Below are 17,745 nucleotides of genomic sequence, written 5' to 3' on the forward strand. Positions count from 1 at the left end.
CATGCTGATTTTGGGCGTATCTTTGATGAAATATTCAAGTCATCTCATCAAAAAATGTTTAGACCTTAACTAAACCTCTGTACTACAGTAACAATATTGGGTAATATAGTTACTGTACTCTGTACCAAATTTGAACTTTTTCTGTCTATAACTTGATTAAAGAACTGAGAAGACGCAAAAACCCGCTAATTTTGGGCTTATCTTTGGCGTTATTGCAAATTTCTTGTAACACAACATATTATTACACCCTAGCTTAGCTTCTGTACTAGATTTGAACAATTTCTGTTAATTTGTTCTCAATAAATCTGAGAAAAAGCAAAAACCGCTAATTTTGGGCTTATCTTTGACGTTATTGCAAATTCCTTCTAACACAAAATTATTACACCCTAGCTGAGCTTCTGTACTAAATTTGAACATTTTCTGTTCATTTGTTCTCGATAAAGCTGAGAAAACGCTATAAAACGCTGATTTTAAGTGAATCTTTGGAAATTTTTCCAAATCCGTCCTTAGTGCGCCTCTAAAGGGCCAACTGAACATACCTACCAAATTTGAACGTTTTTGGTCTGGTAGATTTTTAGTTCTGCGAGTGAGTGAGTGCCATTTCGCTTTTATATTAGGCTATATATAGAAAAACACAATGCTGAGAATGAAAAGTTTTCATTATATTTCTATAGTTTATTATTGAATACTATTGAACATAATACATTCTTGTAATAGTTTAATAACTATAATATTAATGTTATTAAAATATAAAAGATTATAATTAATTTACAGTTTTGATGGATTAATTTCAAAGTTATTTCTTTAATTACCCTATATGATCGGAATTGTAACATATGAATAAGGCCAGGTTTAGTTATTTAGGCTGGATTCACACCGGAGAAACGCGTTTCGTGAAAAAAGTTTCAGGAACGTGAAACAAAAGTTGCTCGCAATCGACTGATAAGATTAAGCAGGGAACGTTTCTTTTGTATGCATGCGCGAGTGAAACGGATTGCATGAAACAAGTTTCATGAAAGAGGGCTTCACGAAATGCGTTTCTCCGGTGTGCATCCTACCTAAGAATACGTTCTCGATTATAGAAGATTAGTTTGATTTACATATTTCTATATTTTGAGCAAATGCGAGGAAAATTACTAATTATTTAAGGCCGCTGAATCCGAAACTGGCATTAAAATTCTATTTCTTATTTTACGTGATTTAGGTTTTGGATGAAAGATAAAGAGACGAAAATTACGCTTGGATGTCTAGAGGAAATCACGAAAAGAACAATTCGATAAAAACCGTATGTGGAAAGAGTTCTTTTCCTTTGCAGATGGATGATAACCGGTGTGAAGTGACACATTGTCTAAGCAGAGGACCGATCTTTTTCCATCATAAACTTGAGACTAGAGCTTCTACCTTACCAAACGGCGTTGCCAGATTTTGTGAAATAACAACATTCTCAAGTCCATATAAGTTAATCGAATATTCAATTACACTACAACTAATACAAAGTTGTCATACTGAATATATTTATGGGCTAGCCAGAGTAGCCTAAGTAGCAATTTCAAACAATCTAGCTACGTCGATGTTTATTCAGGAAGCTCAAGTCTCTACCTAAAGTAAATAGCCCAGTCAATAGAGATTTATTGATGCACAAAAAAATAGAGGAAAGCTGAATTTTTGCAGGGTGTTAGTATAGGTACGTAACAAAGCCTGGAACCGAAAAGTCTCCGTCGTTACACCGGTTGCTTGCTATAAAATAATGTATCACAAGCCAAACTTTTTTGGTATCCTATAATCATCATAATTCTGTAGAATGTACGTTTTTCCCGTGATAGATGCCCATTTAAGTAATACCACCAACAGGTGATTTCGGGAAAACTATTATTAAAAGTGCTTTTTTTGTTCTCTATGATATCCACCTCAGAAGCCCTTGATGATAGATAATTGAATTTGGTCTCAAATTGTAGACGAGGATTCTTCCTTTCATGTGCATTATATTAAATTATGAATAAATATTTTTGAACTTCTTCAATTAAGTATAAAGAAGCCGAAGATTTCAAGACATTTATTCTCTCTCCACAGTTAGTCTCCACTAACTAGAGATTAATACAGAAAATAATAATACAAGAGAAATACAATTAATTGGTACCGAATTGAAGGGAATTTTATCCCCTATAAACCCTGTTGACTTCATCCAGTCCGTTTGATTGAGAAATGGCTCAAATTCCGGAGAAAGAATAATTTTTTTGAAATCTTCAGCTTCTTTAAACTTACCTTACCTAACCACCTAACTTTACCTACCTAACCAATTTCAAAACTATTATTATTAGTTAAATTTAATGTACATGAAAGGAACAAACTTTGGGAGGGTCCTGGTAGGAAGCAAACGGTGTAACGATGGAGACTCTTCGGTTCCAGGCTATGTACTATCTATACTAACCACCTGCAAAAATTCACTTCCCCTAATTTGTTGCGCTAATCCATGTTTTTCGTCTTCATTGGCTGGGCTAGAAGTAGGATGCCATGCCCTGCAATAATATTCAGTTTTGAAAATTGTATTCAATATTTATTTCCTACAAATCGTGCTTTTTACTGATTTTTGGCTAACCAGCTGACTAAACCTACTTGTGCAACGGTGCAGTTATCCTGGAGTAGGCTGAGATTACTTTAAACTATACTTTATAAATAACATGAATGCTTCTCCTTCGAGCAATTCTGCAAGCAAGACATTAATCTCACTGTAGAGAAGACTGTGATTGGAGTCGTGAGCGAAGTGAATAGGATGCGGAAATTGGCCGTTTTGCAAAAAATTCACATCTGAGAAATAGTCGGCCGGGTTGGTTAAGTGTTAAGGAGCGTTACACCGCCTGGCTCGTGGTTCGAATCCCGCCGATGGTATGGACGTTTGACAACTCATCAATTCACCAACACACTTTCAATTACCCACGCACAAGCCAAAAGTTCATGTGGGCATCATCCGCAATAGAAAAAGTATCCTTACAATCGGGCATTAGAAAAAGTAATTAACATTTACTATCACAGAAGCCTATATCATTTTTGTCAGAATTCAGTAAGTTTCGTAGTCTTCATCAGTAGCACACATCATATTGTATATCCTGTACTTGGTCAGAATCGCCTGGATTTCATCCTGCGCGAGAACCGAGTTGACTTTGGACAGTTTGCGCAACTGTTTTTCAATTCGTCTGCCGAATACTTCAAACTCATCAGTCAAATGTGTTGATGGCGTTACACGGTGCATCAGCTCAAACGAAAACGGTTTCTGGTCTTCCGGTGAGTCGGGGATACTCCCACCACAGTCACTGTCTGAGAGGTTATCAATGCCTTGGGACTCCTGTTTTACGGTCGCGTGCAGTTCATCTTTGCTAATGTCCAGAGGATCTTCGTCACCTTCAAATCAAATAGAACATTAATATACTTGGAGCCTTATTTCACAGTCATAATAATTATCCACATTCACTATCAGTATACAATATAGTTGATTGTTTTTGTTAGTTTAAGATTTTTCAATTTACTAATGCATTTTCAAGTGTAATAATTATTTATTTCATCTTTCTGATCAACCCAGATACAAAATTGTTAGTATAATGTATATTTGGAGGTGAATTTTTGTGATTTTTATAAGTGTTTACTTAACTTCATTATTAAATTTGGACTATTTTTATCAAAATTAGGGAGAGAAACAGTTTTATGTTCATTATTCTGTTGATTTTCTCCCAATCATTAATTTGATATTTTATTGTGGAAATAAATAAAAATTAGATGAAGGTCTTATACTTCTAATATTATAGGCCGAATATAGTTGTCTATATATAATCAAAGTTGAGCTAGCATACTATAGTGAGGTCCACGTTATAATGACAGTGGAGAAAGATAGGAGAACAGCGTTGCTGATACCGGTGTGTACATCTGATATAATATTAACTGTTCATTCATTTTTAAAATAATAAATTATATTTTATTTGTTTAAAAAATAAAATGATTAAGTTTTATAATTAAAATTTAATATTTTGTCAATTAATTTATACATTGTTAAAACCGATCTGTAAACGTTGCAGAGCTACAGAAGGACAGCGTTATCTGCTTTGTCGAATGATAGATTGATTGATTGATTAGCTGCCTTTATTAAAAACCTAGGAGGGCGAAGTTAGGGCGCAGCCGGCCCTCTCTTACACTTAACCCTCCAATACAATTCTAAGTAAAACTAAAACACTGTACAACAAAGATTATAAGATAAAATAAAACAATTCACAAAATAATAAAATTTTCAAATAGTCATTCGCTATTAGAAAGAAAAAAAAACAAAATTTCTTTCTAATTTAATCAGTGAAAATAATACAATAAGAAAAAAGAGAAAACTGAAAAGTGAAAACGGAAGAAACGTCAGTTCAAAATCCATAGATCATTTCGATAGAAGTAGAAAAGAAGAAAGAGAGGAATAAATTAAAGAAGGAAGAAAGGACACACACACTAACACACACGTTAATATTTAGTGAACATTCCAGCCGAGTCCACCACCTCTGATCCACCGCAAGACAGCCGCACCGAACCGACGATGTCCCTCAACAAGCCTTAGCTCAGCAGGCAGAGAATTCCACAAACTACAGGCTGTCACAAGGAACGACTTGTTGTACATAACAGTCCTATGTGTTGGGACAGCCAGCAGATGGGATTCATGCCGCGTTCCTCCACGACCAAAGTCACCCAAGTAACGGTACTCTACTGCCAGACACTTAGGGGTTTTAGTTTTCAATATCTTATAGAGGAAGCACAAAGCAAGATGTGATCTACTCTCACGCAGCTTCATAAGTTCAAGTCTGTTAAAGTATTCTGTTACATGGTCGTCACGTCTAAGGTTAAAGATAAAGCGAACACAGTAATTATGTGCACGCTGCATCCTCTGCAGAAGTTGAACTGACATGTCAAGAGTCACAATGTCACAGTAGTTGAAGATCGGGAAGATCAGAGTCTTGACCAACATAACCTTCGTTGTAAAGGGAATGAAGTCAGAGATCCTCTTCAATGTCATAATCCCCCCAATGACCCTGTTACAAGTCTGAGTCACGTGGCTGGTCCAGTCAAGAGTCCTTGTCATTGTAAGTCCTAGATTTTTCACGTCAGAACTGTATTGCAATTGTATGTTATTCAATTTTATAAATGGTCCGTTAGTTATGTCAAGTGTGTTTAAAAGTCTTGAATAACCTATGACTATTGATTTTGATTTAGTTTCGTTAATAGGCAAGGATAGCAGAACCAATGCTTATCAAATACTCCCATTATAACGTGGACCTCACTATAGGTAGTAGGCCTATACTACAAACAAATGTGTAAAGAAAAATGTGACAATAAAAATCACAACAATCAAATGAAATTATTCAAACAGTGAAATCTTAAAAGATAATACTTAATACTTAATACATTAATACTTATTATGCCTATACTGTACTATCAATTTTTCGAACATGAAAGATGTTTGATATAGCACCACCAGCAAAAGGTTTGTTAACTTGCTTTTTAGGACCTGTTTATTAAAAGTCAAATGAAATAATTCAAATTGTTGAATAGTAGCACTCATCGAATTTCCATCTAGCTGTTTAACCTGTTGTCAATATTTGCAGTAGCAGAAGTCTTCCGGGAGATTTACAGCATTTAATTTGGATTTTCGTTTAATAATAATTATTATGAATAATTCAAACAGTGAAATCTTAAAAGCATGTAATTAAAAATTATTATGTCTATACAGTACTATTAATTTTACAAAACATGAAATATGTTTGATATAGCACCCCCCGCAAAAGTTTTGTCAACTTGCTTTTTGGAACCTGTTTATTAAAAGTCACAAGTTAGATATTCACCTATGAATTTTAACAGAAAACTGATTGCAACTGCAACGTAGTATAGTTACAGTATGATTATATAGTTAATATAGTGATTACCAGCGGCTTGTAGAAATGACAATGACTTGAGGCTCTAATCATCAGTAACAACTCACTATGCTTGTTCAATAAACAAAAAAGGTTTCTTTCACTGTTGAATTGAAAAAAAAAACGTGTGATTGAAAGATATTTTGACACTGACAATGTTACATTCATTCAAATCATAACCTTATCTTTTACTTTGTCACCTTTAAATTTGGAAGAAAAATAGCACAAGGACTACTGTACCTTATTATTTTATCTACCAATGTTATTACATTAGTGTCATTTGCATTGGAAATTAAAAAAGTCTTCCATTATAGGTAAATCCTACCTAGAAATGCCTTGGTGGGTCATCAAGAACAACATCACCTGAAATAAAATAATAATATGATACTGATACAGACAAAGAGCTGGTAAGTCTTTGAGCTCAACAAATTCCAACTGGAAATGAATAAGATATTAGAAAAAAGATTGAATTTCAAGCCTTGCTAACACCGACGCGGGATGAGTCCTGGGTGGTTTATAATAAAGTTGTCCAAATAAATAATAAATTGACGCAAACTCAAAACACTTATAGTAGCCTAGGAGTGGGTTATGTAATGAAGGATATGCCATAATTGACCGAAGCGAAGCTGAGGTCTTAGTTTCGACTCGATCGGCGTTTGTCTGTTTGTTTGTTTGTACCGCAGTTACAGTCGCAGTTATTGTCCGATTTGGATGAAATTTGGTATACTAGTTCTTCGAAACAAGGCGCAGAAACGTATGTGTAACGATTTTTGATAAGACCTCCAGTTTTAATATAAATTGAATATAAATTGTGCCGCTCTAAAATGTGCTGTATTGAATGAATGGTATCGTTGGAATGATATCGATAGAGGACAAGAGTTGTCAGCGGTAAACCTTGAAACGTCTGAGCCGCTCCAAATCATACTGTATCTATTAATTGAATAAAACTTCTCTCTTGATTGCACCATTTCTTCCCTTTTCAACACGATATTTCCCTGTTTCATAGATGAATAGTTTCTAGTCCTACCGGACCGGCCGGAGACATCACAGCTTAGTTAGTTAGCTCTTGTTTTCGTTTTAGTATGAGATCGGAAACCGACTTGTGAGCATAAACATTCTGCATAGGCATAACAAGCCGCCATAACATTGAATCCACTTTTCATGACAAACATTATTAGCAACCTCCTGTCATTGTCACTATCAAACCCATCTTATTTAGATTCATTTTCCGTCTCACTATCGTCTGTGAGCCGATTCATCGTCTAAATTGCGTACTGCATATTCCATTTTTCTATCAGTTGACCGATTTCTTATAATTGATTGTAAGAAAAGTTGTAATATTGTAAATATGGGGACAATATGAAGGTACCTCCTTGAGAGACAAATATAAGTCCGGTGTCCCTGGAAACAATGTCTTTAGCACTTTCAGTGGAGAAAATAATAGATGACATGGATAAATCTTCACAATATACTGTACTTTCTTAATGGCCCTTCTCATTAGTTTGAAAGTTGTAGGCTATTCATGAGCTAGGTCTACTGTTCACAGAACTACTAGTTAAAAGTTTTTAATCATTATGGTCTTCATGCAGGAAGCAATAATTATTGGTAATTGCTAAACATTACGGGCTCAAGTTGTTACTGAAATTAGAAGAGCACGTATTCGTTGGTTGGGCCATGTGGAACGTATGCCGGAAACCCGTACAGCGCGTATGTCTCTGTATCAGCAACCGGGGGGACAAAGAAAGCGCGGTCGACCACGCAAGAGATGGTTGGACGACGTGGAGGCAGACCTTCAATCCTTGGGCGTGAGAAGGTGGAGACAGCGAGCACAGGACAGAGATGCATGGAAAAGGCTTGTGGAGGAGGCCAAGGCTCTTCAAAGGCCGTAGAGTCAATGAGTAGTAGTAGTAGTAGTAAGGGCTCAAGTGCAATCGTTAAGCGACCGCTGTTGTCTCAGTAAATATTGAATATATCGAGTAAATAATTCAAATTATGATCTCTCTCTATTTTAAAATTATGGGTTATTTCATGTCACACAGCTTTTATATCTATAATTTCTTTCAAATGGACTTCAAAAAATTTGTCAAGGAGATAGACATAATTCAACTATATAAACCTATTTTATTCATGGTATAAAACCTATTGTTTCTACAAATAAACATAATAAATTACAGTATTTCTCTCTCCCTACTCATGTCACAAAGACAGTTTGAAAACTTTAAGATTTTTTATAAAACATTTGAAACTACTTCCTTTTGAAAAAATGGTATTTGTGTCTCTGGACGGGTTATCTCTACAATAACATTTTATAAACAAGGCCATATTTCAATAGTTAGCCTAATTTTATTATCTTTTGAGATTGTCACTAGGCTTTTTCTCTCTCCCTACAAACTTTTTGAATCAGCCGCTTGGAACCAGAATATGAGGGATTTTTTTGTTTTAAAAAATGTGAGGTAACACTGCTTCAATATGGCTTCCGATATGACTTCATCTGTTTCCTGCCAAATCATTCTACAACGCCCAGGAAAAATTGAGCAGTTGACTTGAAGAAAATATTTTTATACTTCCTCATTCCCTACAACTGTTTCATCAACCAAGGTGAGTGATCAATTAATTAATTATAGTTGAAAATAGTGGATATTGTCAGCAGGTTGTTGTGTAATTTATTAAATTTACAAAATCTCTTTTCTCTTGTCAGCTGATTTATATAACCTCAAAATTCACTCTCCCTACAACCTCTCTCCCTACAACTGAAATGATAATTCTAATTTGTAGGGAGAGAGAATGGTTTGTAGGGAGAGACCATTGTTGTTGCTTTTAGAGTTAGCTGATACTATTATTTACATGTTATTAGATTCTGGAAGGCTAGTCAATCTGTAATTAATCTTTGAAGCATGATTAAGCCTACATGTCTCATGTGGTCATAAAAAATTATTGCTGATTGCGCATCAGAAACCAAATTTTGTGGAAGTGTTAACATGTCAACTACTTACAACACTAAATTTAAACAATTTTTTCTGTTGATATCTATTATAATTCTATACAAAAAATAATTACCTGGACTACCTCACAAAGCAAAAGCTTGATTTTATAAGAGCTTCATTGCATTGGCAATGGTTATTAGGCTTAATTACAGTACTTTTGCCAATTTTTTTGTAAGAAAATACTAAAATTATATCACTAATGCTAATAACTTTTACAATGTATAGCTGACACCATAAAGTTAGGTGGTTTTATCTGCTATTTGTGCTCTCCACAAATAATGATGTTGTCATTTAGCTAGGCCTAGGTGATGAGTTTGAAATCAAAAGATACATTAGATGTGCATGACATCAGCTGTAGTCTACTATCAAATTACTATTAACTTCTACTATGTAATATATTAGTATGTAGAAAGATCTGAATTATTTTATTTCTCTCTATGCTGTATAGTTATGTTTTGTGAGACTTATAAATGATTTGATATAGCCTGTATCTTTATTCAAATCAATCATTGTGGTTTTAGCTCATGTTGTAACCTAGTTTTTCTTTTCTATTGTTTCAGGAATATGGCGCCTAAGAAGAAGATTTCGAAAGAGAAGTGGAGAGAATATGCACTAAAGAGACGGGAAAGGATAAGGAGTGATCCAGTTTTGGCAGCAATCGAAGCGGAGAAAGAAAGGAAAAAATATGAGAGAAAGAAAGCCATGAAACAGGTAAAGCTAGTTAAGGACATGTCTGTTAGAGAATTGCGAGCAAAACGTAAGTTGTGGAGGGCAAAGGCAAAGAAGGCATATGACAAGAAGACTCAGCAGTCCAGACTTGAAAAACATTTGAGAGACTCGTCACCGCCTCCCAGTGAACCTGATGTACCTCAGCCAGTTGATGGTCGCATAAATTCTGGACGAAAGCGAGTAAGAAAAGAAAGATCAAAGTCAGCTCGGATGATCAAAAAACTGAAAGAAGAGAATGAATCACTAAGAAGACAAGCAAATAAATGGCGGCAAAAACATTGGAGGCTGAAAAATTCTTCAAGTGATTCAAACTCTCCAAGAAAAGTAGCTTCAAAACTATTAAAACAAGGTAACAAAGAGGAGATTCGTAAGAAATTGGTATTTGGTGAAGCAATAAAACGTCAATTGAGTGAGAATTTCAAAACCCTATCTGGTAGACGAGCAAAGAGGAGATTTGGAGAAGTCTTAGCAGGAAATGGTAAAGTTTTGAGGAGATATAGGTTACTTTCACAAATGCGGGGTATCATTTCATCCAAGATATTCAACAATTTGCAGATGCTAACAAATAATAGCCATTTGAAACATCGATTGAGGAAAATTAATGCCATGGTAATAAAGGATGTTGTAACTTTTTTTGAAGATGATGAAATATCAAAGTTGTGTCCTGGTAAGAAAGATTGTGTGACTAGGAATAAGCTTAAGAAACAGAAGAGAGTTTTGGAGGGTTCTTTGAAAAATCTTTACTTGAAGTTTCTGGGCAAAATTGACTACAAAATTTCATATTCCTCATTTTGTAAATTGAAACCGTTTTGGGTAGTTTCCCACAAAGTTTCTGCAAGAGATACATGTATGTGCAAAGTGCATGCAAATATTGAACTCTTCATGGCAGCCTTGTTCAGAGCTAAAATAATTGAAAGTGCAAGCCCAAAAGAATTTGCACGCCACATTTGCTGTGATATAGGAAATGTTGAATGTTTGCAGAGGAAATGCCAAACATGCAAGAGTACTGACATTCCATATTTAATATTTGAAAGTGACATATTAGTGTCTTTCTACAAATGGCAAGTGAAAAGTGAGTCAATAATTGACAAGAAGAAGAATTCACATATTGTGAGACACATAGTGAAAGAAAGAGTTAATCTTATGGCTGCAGATGCTCTTGAAATTTTTGAAAAAGACTACAAAAAATTTTTATTCCATGAAGGGAATATAATTCACCAATTCCGAGCAATCAGAGCTCTAAAGGCTCAACTGAAGGAAGATGAGGTTCTGATACACTGTGATTTCAGTGAGAATTATTCAATGAAATATGCTTCAGAAATCCAAGCGTTTCACTTTGGAGGTAGTCGACAGCAGTACACTCTTCACACATCACAGATTTATTTCAGGAGAGATGTCTATAGTAATTTAAGTACTCAATCCATGTGCACTCTTTCTGAAAGCTTAGATCATGGCCCTGCTGCAGTGTGGGCGCATCTTCAGCCAGTTTTTGGTTTCATCAAGCAAGTAATTCCAAGGCTGAGAGTGATTCATCTTCTAACTGACAGTCCAGCGACCCAATACAGGAACAAGACTATATTTTATCTCCTTGCTCAAGGTCTACAACATTTGGTTGGTGTTTCAGTTGCAACATGGAACTACATGGAGGCTGGACATGGTAAGGGTGCTCCAGATGGAGTAGGAGGGTGCCTAAAGAGAACTGCTGATGCAATTGTTGCTCAGGGTCAGGATATTGGCAGCTTCCAACGTTTTGTGGAAGTTTTAAAAGAAAATGTACGGAAGGTAGACATTCACGTAATTGATGGCAAGGAGATTGAGTTGATAAAGGCCATTCTACCATCAACAATCCCTCCCTTTCGAGGTACTATGCGGGTGCATCAAGCTGTTTACATGAAAGAGCACTCACAGAAGTTGTCTATGAGATCTTTGAGCTGCTTTAACTGTTTCAACTGCAACCATCATTCTCTAGGATGTCATGATCTTTCATCTGAAGAGCCATATGAACATTTGGAAATGTCTATCAATTGTGACATCGAACCAGTCACATTTCTAAGTGTGGATCACCAGGAACAAGACTCCAGCACCGCTCAAGAATTATTGGAAGGTTCAGCTCAACCCTCAACCTCAGCTCAACAACCGTCAACTTCAGCTCAACCATCATATTTGTATACTCCAGGAACTTATGTCCTAGCTACATTTCACAGTAAAGTTAAGAAGAATTCACTGCTACATTTCCGATATGTGTGTTGCATTGAAAAAATCAACGAAGATGGAACCATTGTTTTGAATGGGCTACGAAGCTACCAGAGACTAAAGAACCAATTTGTAGTTAAAGAAAACGACTGCTGTGTGGTTGATCCTGCTGACATTGTGCAAGTGCTACCTCAGCCAAATTTCATAATGAAAAACAGGAAAATAATTAATTCATTTCCATTCAACATTGATATCAATGAACAGTAAAAGACCTCACGTTTGCAATCTCTAAAATATTATTTTTAGTATCAAATTATTTTTGTAACAATTAAATACTTTTTTATAGTGAAAATGCACTCACGTTTCTGTAGGTGGAGACAATTGTCTTGTGCTGGAATAGCACATTTTCAATCCGAACAGAGACTGAGATAATCTTCAGTCTCTGTTCGGATTGAAAATGTGCTATACCAGCACGAAACAACTGGCTTATACACGTACGGAATAAGAAAATTATGTTTGACGCCATTATGTACTAATGGACTGATTAACATGAAGGAATTGATTGAAAGGAAAGAGCTGGCTTATATTATACACATACTGGATAGGAAATTGACGTATGACCCATTACCACGTTTGAACAACAGGACTGATTAACTTGCAATTTTGCATATAGATTCTTAATTAACCAAGGCATATCGATTCTTAACTAACCAAGGATGGTTATAGGCCTATTTGATTTCAGTAGGTTGAGTTCTTAATTAGATCCTTGCGGAGCATAACCTACCGGTTACCTACTAGGTCTAGTGTGAAATAAAGTGGTAGTAGGTGAGGGTGGGGGATGGAAGGGAATTGAAAAATACTTGGGAGAGAAGGTTTAAACTGAACTTATTAGGTAATAATATCAAATAGGGTTCAAGATTGGTATTGACTATTTAGGATAATAATGGATTGTGTTTGTAAATTTCATATTCTTCTACAGTGTTGAGCTTATGTCCTCTTTTCATGATAAGCTAATCATGACATCATAAGATGTCCAGATTATTTTCAATATTAGTGTAGGTTTGATTGGTATTAAGGAGGTGGTCAGCAAAGTGTAATTGGGTACTGTGAGGATGAGTTAGTGCACAGATATGTTCTTTAAATCTTGTAGTAAATTCTCCCTATTAAAACTCCTAAAACTCCCTATAGGAGAACCGGCCGATCATTCAATTCTCCCCACGGGAGAACCGGCCGATTATTTACCACAATATTTAAAGAAGGATTAAGACAGAAGATGACTTTTTGAAAGATTTCTTCTATAATAACTGAGATAACAGCGGTCGCTCACCGATTGCACTCTTGCCAGATAATGACTAGCATGTTATACTAATATTAATAGACAAGAGATTCCCAGCATAATAAGAAGTGTGCAAACAATTTCTATACTGAATTATCTATATAAAAAGTAGAATAGATGAATCTTAGAGTTTAGCTACCGTACTTATATAAGACAATCTCTCAAGCAACTTACAGTTGTTTCCTTTTTTGAATGCAAATTTACATGATGAGCGTGATTTGGTTTTTTAAGATGTTTTTTCAAATTTGAGATGGTTGATTTGTAAATGATATTTCTTCCACATATATTGCACGTTGCAAATGATCTCTTACGGTCGGCAATAGTAAAATAATTCCAAAGGTAACTTGTTTTTCGGCCCATTCTTGTAAAAATTTAAAACAGCAATAAATGAAAATCACGTCTTTAGTTTCAATATTTAAAAAAAACTTATTTCAGTATTACAAATTCCGACGATGCAACCTATCAATCAAACAAACTGTCGGTGTTATTTTAGAAAACTTGAATAATATTGCCATTTGAAATTCAAAATTCAAACCCCAAGCTAATAACATTCAAACCTAACCTCAACTCCTCAACAGCATTCAGCAACGGGCCCAACGGCATCATCAAAGTTTCTGTGGGTGCGCAGAAATTCCTCAATAGAAAGTCTGTTTTTCACAACGTGCGCACAACCACAGAGAAGAGAAGAAAGAGTTCCTTTTACTTTGTGGTACAACACAAATCATGCATTTATATAATAATTTTATTATGCTGTTCTATGTGTGGTGAGGGGAGGGGGAATCATTATTAAATATTGAATGAAGTTAGAATTAATTTCTTTCTTCGTCTGACTATTTTTTGATGACATCTTATAGTTTTTGAGATTTTCGAGCCTGAAGGTTTGACATTTTAGAAAAAAGGTTTGTTTCCCATTTTTGCTCTTCTATTTTTCGATACCTTTTCAATCTATTGATGAAAAAGTCCATGCCGATCATAAGCTTATAAAACATCAAGTTCTCTCCAATTTTATGTATAATTTCTCTATTTTATGCATTTCATCACGACTATTCAAGAAGTTTTATTGTTGAGTGTGAAATCTTTACTTCTAAAAATGATAGGTAGGCCTATCAAATGATTTTGGAAGAAATGTTTGGAACTACATTTTTGACTTTGCAGCTTTTTTTGGACCAGTTGGGAGGTATGGCAAACATAATTATTATCAAAAGTTCCTATTCCTACCTCTTGTACTAATGGGATGAGAGTTGTTTAAAAGTTGCATTTTTACATAGAGTAACAATGCACTCTTGCACTCAATGCACTACTTTCCGGAAATTGTCAAGTCACATCACACTCAAAGACCAAAAAAAGTCCAGGCCATGTGAAAAATCATCTTGAGTGGTACACTGATGATCTTGACAGACTCAAGGGAATTATGCTTGCCCTATGAGCATGGCAACGGCAATGACAGAGAAAGATACCATCGGGCCAAATCCATCTATAAAAAAAATTGCATGGTTGCCTGTAAAGTTGGTATACGGGCAAAAGTTTTACGTGACAACGACTTTGAGTGGTAAAATAATTTTAATGTGAATATTCATTCGTATAGTAGGAAGAAGGATGAAATAATAGTAACAATTTAAAACATCTATTTATACAAAGAATTATATTAAAACATTAATTTATACAAAGAATCTCGCACTGAATTTCATATTAACAAAATTTTATTTTTACCTTCACACATCCTCAACAAAATCACTCTGTCTCTCTCGCTCTTAGGCGGGCTAACTGTGCTCGATTCAATTTTTTACATAGCAGCCTGAGAAGTAGTGGCGCAGTCGCAGGAGATTGCTTGCAGCGCCTGGGCAGGTTGACTGCTCCGTTTCACTCTCTCTCCCAGGTGAATGCCTTCGGGTTGCTGCTGCGTTGCTCGCCACTGCTCCTATTCGTGCTCTTTCCAGACGACCGTGAACCGAAACGAACGCTCTCACTCGCTCTTATTGTGAGCGCATAACACGCATAACACAGAGCATAATGCAGTTTCTTGAAGTGTCACCTAGCAAACCAATTTATAAGACGTTGTCATGTCAAAAAGTATTGAGCAGCTAGAAAGTTGGCAATAGAATCTAAAATTGAGAGTGCACCAAATCGTTGCAAGGCTGCATGGGATGTGATAAACACACATAGATCAATGCCATGGAGACAACTTGATTTTGCAAGCCCTGACTCTTTCAACAGTTTCTTCATAGAGTCAGTAGATAAAATAGTGAGTGCAATGATGACTGTTGTTCCTGAGGATCCAGTTGAGCTTCTGGCTACATGAGTATCACCCATGCATACTCATCTCTCTGTCTTCTATCCAATGGCCCTTAGGAGGATAATCCGGTCTTTTAAACCATCCAGGAGTCCTGATATGTACGGCATGTCTGCTTATATTCTTTGGGAGGTGATTGACTCCATTTCAGACCCCTGGCAGCAGCTGTCAACGACTGCCTGAGAACTGGTGTTTTTTTCAGATTTCCTAAAAACCTCAAGAATTGTTCCTGTCTACAAGAAGGGGGACCACCAGAGCCTTAACAGCTTCAGGCCAATTTCAATGACTCCAGTGTTTGGAAAGGTGGTTGGAGTGGTCATCAAGCCCCAACTTGAGAACTTCTTTGAAAGAGAAAACCTTCTTTCAGGTATGCAGTTCAGTTTTCGAAGAGGGAGGTCTACTGTGGATACTGTAAATAAAGTGGCTGGACGTATTGGTCTGGTGTTTGAGGATGGAGTCTCTGGATCTGACCCTGTGTGACCTGAGCAGAGCCTTTGATTGTGTCGACCATCGCATCCTGATTGAGAAACTGTGCTACTACAGTGTAGTGGACTCAGTGCTATCCATTCTGGAGTCCCATCATTCTGGAAGGCAGCAGGTGGTGTCTCTGGGTGGAGCTTCTTCCTGCCCACTCCCAGTGAGCCACAGTGTACCTCAGGGATCAATCATTATTTATAATTATGATAAACGACCTCAACTGTGATGGTTCAACGCTCTTGTTTGCGGATGTTACATCATTGATGTCATCTGGCTGTGACCTTCAGCAGGCATTGGAGATGTCAGCTAAACATTTGCGGTCTTCAACTTAATGGTTCCTGGCAAATCGATTCCAGTTGAATGCAAACAAGACCAAGCATATCATCTGTAGCCTGTCAAGAAGCCTTCCTGGTGATCAAGACACTGTCAAGCTACTGGGTTTTGTTCTGGACTGTAAACTCAACTGGGCCAGCGATATTCAGCATGTGACCACAAGACTATTCAGAATATTTGTTTTCTGCTACTGAAGCTGAGGGGTCATGTGACTGAGGCCTATTTGGTCATGATGTATCATGCGCTCTCCCACTTTCACGTTTCCTATAGGGGAACAGGAGAAACACTGACAGCACGCTCGTGAATTATGCGGACAACGCTGACAATGTTTGTCTAATCAGTATCCTACAACTTTTCGCCTCCTTCCTTTCAAGAATATTAAATACATTACCACATACTAAAAGGTTTTTCTTTTTCTAAAAGTAGAGTCTCGCATTCAAAAATCACATTTTATGTTGAATGAAAAAGACTAAGAAATTGTCAAAAAACCACTGATTTATTGATAATTAGAAAGACCGGTTTCGGTTATTACACCATTGTCAATCTCTGATAAACTAAAACTAAATACAAGAGCAGTAGAATTTATACTAGTAGGCGAGTACTGCTATTGGTCGAGGGCATGAACGCCTGCCATTGGCCTAGCTAGACAGTCTCCTCTCCCTCAACGGTGTGACAAAATGGCGGCTTAAGCAACAGAATCGCCATGATAATGAAATTTACTTTGAGTACAAAATAAGAACCAAGAAAACAAGTGTGAAAGTTAATAAAACAAATATGTAAATGGAAAAACTATTGACTAATGTATGCTTACAATTTTATGATAAAACTAAATTCGTAGTGTTGTACTGGTTGAAATGAATCTGGTAATTTAATCTATACTGGGAATTTTCCTAAAATTGTTTATCTGTTTTATAACTTTTGAAATTGTTTTTAAACTGTTTTATCATAAAATTGTAAGCATACATTAGTCAATAGTTTTTCCATTTACATATTTGTTTTATTATCTTTCACACTTGTTTTCTTGGTTCTTATTTTGTACTCAAAGTAAATTTTATTATCTGGCGATTCTGTTGCTTAAGCCGCCATTTTGTCACACCGTAGAGGGGGAGGAGACTGTCTAGCTAGGCCAATGGCAGGCGTTCATGCCCTCGACCAATAGCAGTACTCGCCTACTAGTATAAATTCTGCTGCTCTTGTATTTAGTTTTAGTTTATCAGAGATTGACAATGGTGTAATAACCGAAATCGGTCTTTCTAATTATCAATAAATCAGTGGTTTTTTGACAATTTCTTAGTCTTTTTCATTCAATATGAATAATTACCACAATATCAACTTCTCAACTACACACATTTTATGTGTTTAAAATCAGTTTTATTCACTACTGTTCTATCTTGGTAAATGTAGAAAAGGAATGTGAAACCCATATTTTGACCACCAGAGACTGCATAAGTTAAATCTTCAGCCAACTTCTCT

Source organism: Nilaparvata lugens, chromosome 1, assembly GCF_014356525.2.
Source record: "Nilaparvata lugens isolate BPH chromosome 1, ASM1435652v1, whole genome shotgun sequence".
Taxonomy (NCBI): domain Eukaryota; kingdom Metazoa; phylum Arthropoda; class Insecta; order Hemiptera; family Delphacidae; genus Nilaparvata; species Nilaparvata lugens.